The sequence below is a fragment of the Chinchilla lanigera genome, unplaced genomic scaffold, assembly GCF_000276665.1.
Source record: "Chinchilla lanigera isolate Chin_1 unplaced genomic scaffold, ChiLan1.0 scaffold00094, whole genome shotgun sequence".
Classification (NCBI taxonomy): Eukaryota; Metazoa; Chordata; class Mammalia; order Rodentia; family Chinchillidae; genus Chinchilla; species Chinchilla lanigera.
Genome location: NW_004955495.1, coordinates 3414009 through 3421016, shown reverse-complemented (window position 1 = coordinate 3421016; position 7008 = coordinate 3414009). Strand labels below are relative to the sequence as shown.

General features: G+C 49.4%; 1 protein-coding gene across 1 annotated transcript in view; it reads right to left on the bottom strand.

Annotated features, from left to right (window-relative positions):
* Positions 1-6280, bottom strand: part of Rfx2 (regulatory factor X, 2 (influences HLA class II expression)) — a 70657-nt gene extending 64377 nt beyond the window's left edge. The window contains exon 1 of the mRNA XM_005405740.2: positions 6169-6280. The gene's annotated coding sequence lies outside the window, so the exon portion shown is untranslated. The remainder of the gene's footprint in view (positions 1-6168) is intronic.
* Between the last annotated feature and the right edge of the window lie 728 nt (positions 6281-7008).

The window sequence follows — 7008 nt, the reverse complement described above, 5'->3', positions numbered from 1 at the left end:
CTCAAAGCAAGGTCTTTCACCTTTGCAGTTTTGAGGCTGCAAAGGGTGGAGACTTGCTGCTTCTTGTGATGCCCTCAGGCCATCTTTTCTATTCTTCTGTTCCTTCACAGCAATAGAGATCTCCTCGGCCTTATCTTTGTAGTCCACAGCATTACTGGAGCTTTCTTTCTGGCCAAACTCACAACATTTTAAATCATCCTGCTGGGCTCTTTGTTCTTGATTTGCAATATAAATCTGGCTAAAAGCCCTCAACAATAGCCACGCCACTGCCCCAATGTTCGACTGCCTTGAAATTTCTTTTGCCAGATTAATCAGTCCGCTGCCGCCCTTCATCTCAGTCTTAGGCAAAGTCTCTGGACATGAGCAAAATGCAGACAAACTTTCTGCCAAGAAAGTCCAACAACCAATGCAGTCCTTTGCAGCAGAAACCTCCTGAACCCTGTCTTTACCGGCAGAATTTCTATCAGCTTTCTGGTCTTCTGAGCTCTGACCAGAATCTCCCAAACATAACAGCCGAAGGTGTTCTAGTACTTCTCTTTCAGGCGACATCTCCAAACCTTTCCAAACACTCCCCACAAGCCATTTCCAAAGGCTCTTGAACCACATGGTCAGATATAGTCACAGCAACGACCCCACTCCTCTGGTACCAAATTTTGTCTTGGTTACTTTTTTCTTCCTGCTGGGACAAAATAACTGACGCCCAAAATTAAGGAAGGAAAGGTTTATTTCGCTTAGAGTTCATGGAAGTTTCAATCTGTACTTGGCAGATTATAAGGCAGAGTGGCACATGGCAGAGGGCTGCATCTCAGGACGGCAGCCACAGCTAAGCAACAACTAACTTACAACGGGGCGGAATGGGGGAGGAATGCCCCAAGCACTCTTTTCCTGTCCCTTACATATGCAAACTATCCACTCCTGGGCGGGTGCAGCTCTCACACCCATATTCAAACTCTAATAGCCTGTCCCAGGGCTGCAGGAGGCTTTGGGGCGACACACAGACATAAACCATAACAGCATCCCTCGGTGCTGCAGGACAACAGAAGCGTCTGGTCTGGAGGATGCGACTCACAGGACCTGCGCGGGCCCTTCGTCGCTCCCGCACGGCAGCAATCAGGGAGGGCAACAGCCTTGACCATGCAGGCTTGGAGCAGGCTGAGTGCTTGGAAATGCAGAGACAAGGAACGACACAGCCGTTCAGGTGGTGGGATCTCTAGGAACCATCAAGGTGAAATGGGGGCAGTGGGGTATAGGAGAGAAGATGTGGTAACCCCACCCTTCAAGCTTGGATGAAACATTGATTTTTTGTTGTTCTCTGGGTGTTTTTTTGAGATGAGGTCTCACCCTGTACCCACGGTTGGCCTCAAACTCACAGAGATTCTCCTACCTCAGCCTCCTGAGTGCTGGGATTACAGGTGTGCACCATCACACCTGTCTTATTATTTTTTTAGGGTGTAAAAGTCCTATTGGCCTTGCTGAATTTTTGCAAGGACCAGAAGTAATCTGGAACCCCCAGCCCCCAATGGGTACATACGATAAAACTAAACCTAGAAACTTGGCATAGTTTGGGATGAACATCAGTAATAACCCCATGACAGGGCACTTATCACAGTGTGCTGTAAGGAAAGTTAGTTATGACCTACGACCTGTTTATTCCTGGGGTTTCTCCGTTCACTATTTCTGGACCGTGGGTCACTGAGACTGAAAGGAAAACTTAGAACAGTCGGCCCCCAGGCATTTCGGAACAGGTTTCCCTTATCTGACAGGGGACACCGCTCCCAGCCGAGTGCACCCCAGAAGGGAGCTGGAGGGGGACAACTGCACACGTACGCCCAGTGCTCGAGGTCACGGCGAACGCTTTCTTTTCAAAACCTAACTGTGCGGATCTAACAGTCATCCCAGCGCTGAGCCACGCTAGGCAAGCTCTTTACTGCTCAGTTCCATCCCCAGCCCCCTACCCACTTTTATGTTTTTATCTTGAGATGGGGCCTCGCTGGGTTGCCCAGGCTGGGCTCAAACTTTCGATCCTCCTGCCTCAGCCTCCCAGAGTGCTGGGATTACAGGTGTGTGACACCACTTTGTAATCGGACAACTGAATGAACAATTATTTCAGTTTCTACTGTGAAATAATCAGAATTTTGCTGTCCATGCCATTTATCTCACCCTCTCTAGCTGGTGGTTTATGGTTTGATGTGCATTAAAAGTGACTCTGAGCCAGGGATATAGCCCGCGGTACAAGCGCCTGCATGGCAAGTACAAGGTCCTGAGTTCGATTCCCAGTACCAAAAAAAAGACACTGGGAAGCCAGGCATGGTGACACACACCTACTGTAATCCCAGTACTCGGGAGACTGAGGCAGGAGGATCGTCAAGAGTTCAAGGCCAGTTAGCCCCTGCTACACAGTGAGTTCAAGGCCAGCCTAAACTACACAGCAAGACCCTGTGTCTCAAAGAAAGAGAAAACAAAGAATTGTTGTTTTGGTCAATTGATAAGAGAGCCTCAATTTGCTCCAAATTGACTTTTTTAACAGAGACTTTTTCAAAGTTTTTGAAAAGTTCCAAAGCAAAACAAGAGACCAATGAAACCCCTGTAACTGGTTTGAGAGATAAACTGAGACCTTTAATACTCTCCACTCTGCCCTCAGCTCCTACTGCTGACACGAGTAGCATTTCCATCACGGACTCCACCTCTTGAACTTTCTGGAAAAGAACTTGACTTGCAGTTTTGGCTCGATAAAAAGGGAAATCAATTTACAGCAAAGGAAACAGCATCTTGAAGGGACTGGATTATTGATTTAGATGGAATCAAAATTGGACATTTGAAGGTCGTCAAATTGATAGGGCAGGAGAGATTCCATTTTTCTTTTCTGTAACTCCATTTTTAAGGGAAGTCACTTAAGTTCACTTAAACTGTAGATGAACTCACTCTTCACCCCCGCCCCTGGTTAGTCATAAACCCACCAAAGAAAACACAGCAAAAAAGGAACTGAACAAGCAGAACAAATGGGGGAGTGGGCTAAATGTTAAACCTCAATGTCCACTTTGGGTCTGCCTGACCTGCACATGACCAGCCACTTCTGGGAAACGTAAACCTTGTAACAATTCTGTGCCATTCTTGTTAAATTCCTGAAAATGAGCTGATGTAGTTATATGGCTACTATGGAAATCCAAAAAGGTATTTAAACTGGAGGTAGACCCCAGATTGGCACAGACGTCTTCTCTGGCTCCTTGTCAGAGACTGTCCATCACTGGCTCTTGAGTAAAGCTTTGTTGGTTCCTATATTTTCAGTCTCTTGTGAGTGCCTGTCCTGTTGAATCTCGCCCTAACAAGATCTCAGACAAGGGCCCCACAGTGCGGGGTTCTGTTAACACTGAAGGCCTTGTGGGCCTGACTCCTGTGCCAGCTGTGAAGCCCTCCACTCAATACCCTGTGGGGGTGGCCAGGGTAGTTGTCACCACCTTCCAGGACACTGTTACAACTCAGAAGAGGAACCGAAGCGCACAACACTAGCACGTGTCAGAACAGCCTTGCAGTGCTACAGCTGATGGCTGTGACGGCTGCCCTGCAGTCCTTGTCAGTTCCGGCTGCTCAGTCCAGGGTTCTCCACGGGGTGTGATTCCGCCCTCCCCTCAAACTCTGGCAGCAACTAAGACATCGTTGGTTGTGGCCACTTTGGGGTGGAGTGTACTGCTGGCTGGTGTGACCCAGATGCTGCTCGACACCTCACAGTGGGCATAAGAACCCCACCACAGGGCCGGGGATATATAGCTCAGTGGCGCAAGTGCCTGCCTGGCAAGCACAAGGTCCTGAGTTCAATTCCCGGTACCAAAAAAAAAAAAAAGAGCCCCACCACTGAGGACCATCTGGCCCCCAATGTCAGCCACACTGTGGTGGGAAGCCCCAAATTAACTCCCCAGTGAGAATCAGAGGTTCAAGGTGAGAAAGCACAAGACCTTTAGTGTCCAGCCAAGTCCACGCAGAGAAGAGAAAAATGAGGCAAGGAGAGGGGAGCTGTGGCAGGATGGAGGAGGCTTTGAATGGTGAGCTAAGTCTGATGCAGTTAGGACAAAGGGAAGGGTTGTCGGTCTGGCTGACTAAAGCAGCAAGAAAGTACCCATCTGTCCCTCCTGAGGTAGCCCAGGAAGGTCTGGCAAAGCAGGAGGAAGAGACAAAGGGATAGGGAAGAGCACGAGGGGCTGGAGCCCCAGGCTCTGCAAGGAGCCAAAAAGAGACAAGTGATTCTGGAGCGGCCCTGACGATAGAGAGTTGGAGGCCGGAGACCACTGTTTCTAGGACAAGGGAGGAGGGCTGCTGCCAGCAAGCAGAAGGTGGAGATGCCAGCGACTGCAAGTGGAAGAGGGCAAGAAGCTGGGCCTGGGCCAGGCCCCACAGATGGGAGGAGGCGGAAGAGTCCCGACCGGAAGTCCAGGCAGGGAGGCGCCATATTGGGGCCTTGTCCTCCCAACTCCAGCCTCACATAGTTCAAACCAATAACTGCGGGCGGATGCACCTTTGCTTTGGCATGGTGGGGCCCCCCAGTGAGTGCAGCCAGAGTTAAATACTGTACCTGCCTGGTTGTAAGCGATTACTGAGTCAGACACAGCTTCCAGAAGGATCTTCCACTCACCGGAAGGGTGTCAGCTCAGGTGTGACCACGCCAATGTAAAATTTCTCCAGGAATTCTCCCCTTGTAACTTTCTACATGATGATATTGATGTATCTCTATTCAAATACATATATACATATATACATATATATATGTATATATATATAACTACCTATTCAGATCGGTATTTTTCCTTTCTTTGAGACAGGATCTCACTGTGTAGTTCAGGCTGGCCTTGAATTCATTATATAGTCCAGGCTGGCCTGGATCTTACAGTGATCCTCCTGCCTCAGCCTCAAGAGCACTGGGATGACAGTCATCTGCCACCACACAAGGCTCGAGGAGATGATTATTAATACTTGAAAATACGTCACATTATAAGTTCTTCAGCTACTTGATATTTGGGTAAAAATATTTACTGAATGGAGACCACAGAACATTGCACAGACAAAAGAATTCCTGATGGAGGCAAATTCTTTTAGAAAATGAAGAAATCTTTTTATAATCAGAAGCACATTTCTGGGTGATGTGGCCCACATCTGTTAATCCCAGCACTCAAGAGGCTGAGGCAGGAGGATTGCTGTGCATTCAAGGCCAGTTTCCGCTACCTAGTGAATTCAAGGCCAACCTTCAGTACATAGTCAGTGAGACCTTTTCTTAAATAAATAAATAAATAAATAAATAAATAAATAAATAAATAAAGGAGAAGCAGCACATCATTTTCTCTGTTTTCTACGGGTCTAAAATTTCAAAAACACATTTTGTTTTCTCAAAGATGGCTGCATGTCTGTACATATTTGGAGAGATCAGGAGCTGGGAAAAGCCCTGTGTGTTTGTTTTGGGATCCCACTGTCCCCAGGAGGGGAGCAGCCACACGTTTTTGTGGGCTGCTCACTTTTTCAGGATCTGCTTCTAAGGCCTTACCCGGAAGATGGCCTTTGGAACTGAAAAGCAGTCTTGGAAACATAGCTGTTTTTCTAAAAGATAAACAGTTTGCATTAAAAGGAAAAAAAAAAAAAGCATAATTAAGTGTCAGAGCAAACTTAGAAAGCTTTTTTTTCTTTTCTTTTCTTTTGCTTTTTGATTTGTTTGGTGTATGTGTTAGAGAGAGAAAGACAGCATGGGCACTGAACCCAGGGCCTTCACACAGAGCTCCATCCCCAGCCCTTTTCATTGTTTATTTTGAGACACAGTGTGATCCATCCATGTGATGAGATATTACTCAGCCACTAAAAGGAAGGAAATCCTGAGACTGCTACAGTGTGGACGGACCTAGAGACAGCGCTGCTCAGGGAGCTAAGCCACACAGAAGGACACACACTACAGGGTCCCACTCCCAGGAGGACAGTGGTGCCAGGCCGGGGAGGGGACAGGGGTCAGTGTTTCCTGGGGACGGAGGCTCAGCATGGCCAGGTGGAAGGTCCTGGAGGTGGACAGTGCAGATGGTGTGCAGCCGTGGGATGCACTGGACACCGCTGAGCCGGGCGCTTAGACATGCTTAAGCGGGCCGATTCCATGTTATATAGATTGTGCCGTCATATAAAGAAAACAGTGTAACTTCTTGCCTTGACTCCTTGGTCTCCTGTCCCTCAAGGCTCAGTGGCTCTGTCCTCGGCCTCTCTTCCCACTCGTGACCCTCTTCTCCGGTGACCTCGCCCCTGCTGGGACCGAAATGAGCCGTCCTGAGCCGACAGCTCCCGGAGCCTGACCTCAGGCAGCACGGCCCCCGGCTGGGGATGCCACCTCAGCCCCCAGAGGGGACTGCGGCACGGTCCCCCATGTCCCCTCTGCATCTTCACTGGCCAAGCGCGAGACTGGCTCGTTACCCGGCTCTGCTCAAGCCGGCCTCTTCCACATTCCCTGACTCATGGAAGTGCCACATCCCACCGGATCCCTAACGCCAGGAATGTGGGATGGCCATGGCCATCAGCTCTGCAGCCCCCACAGCAGTGAGCGCCCACGGAGCCCCTGAAAGCTCACGGGCTCAGCCCTCCTCCCCTCCCTGGCTGTGGCTTTAAGCTGCGTCCATCCCTCCCCCGGCCCATGCCAGCAGTCACCCCTGTGCAATCCCTCCTGCAGAAGCCACATACGAAAGGCCTGTCTGAGCTAGGCATGGTGTAATACCAGGAGGCTGAGGCAGGGGGATCGCCACAAGCTCGAGGCCAGCCTAGGGTACATAGTGTGTTCAAGGCCACCCAGAACGGCATAGCTAGACCCTGTCTCACAAAAGAACAAATATAAATAAATAGATAAATAAAGGCCTGTCTGATCCCAGAACTGTGTCTGTACAGCCAGACAGCCCGGCAGGACCAGAGACAAATCCCCTCGTCTAGCCAGGGGAAGGGCCCCGACTAGATATTTTAGGCTTCGCCAGCCACATTCCGTTTCTGTCACAAATGCTCCCC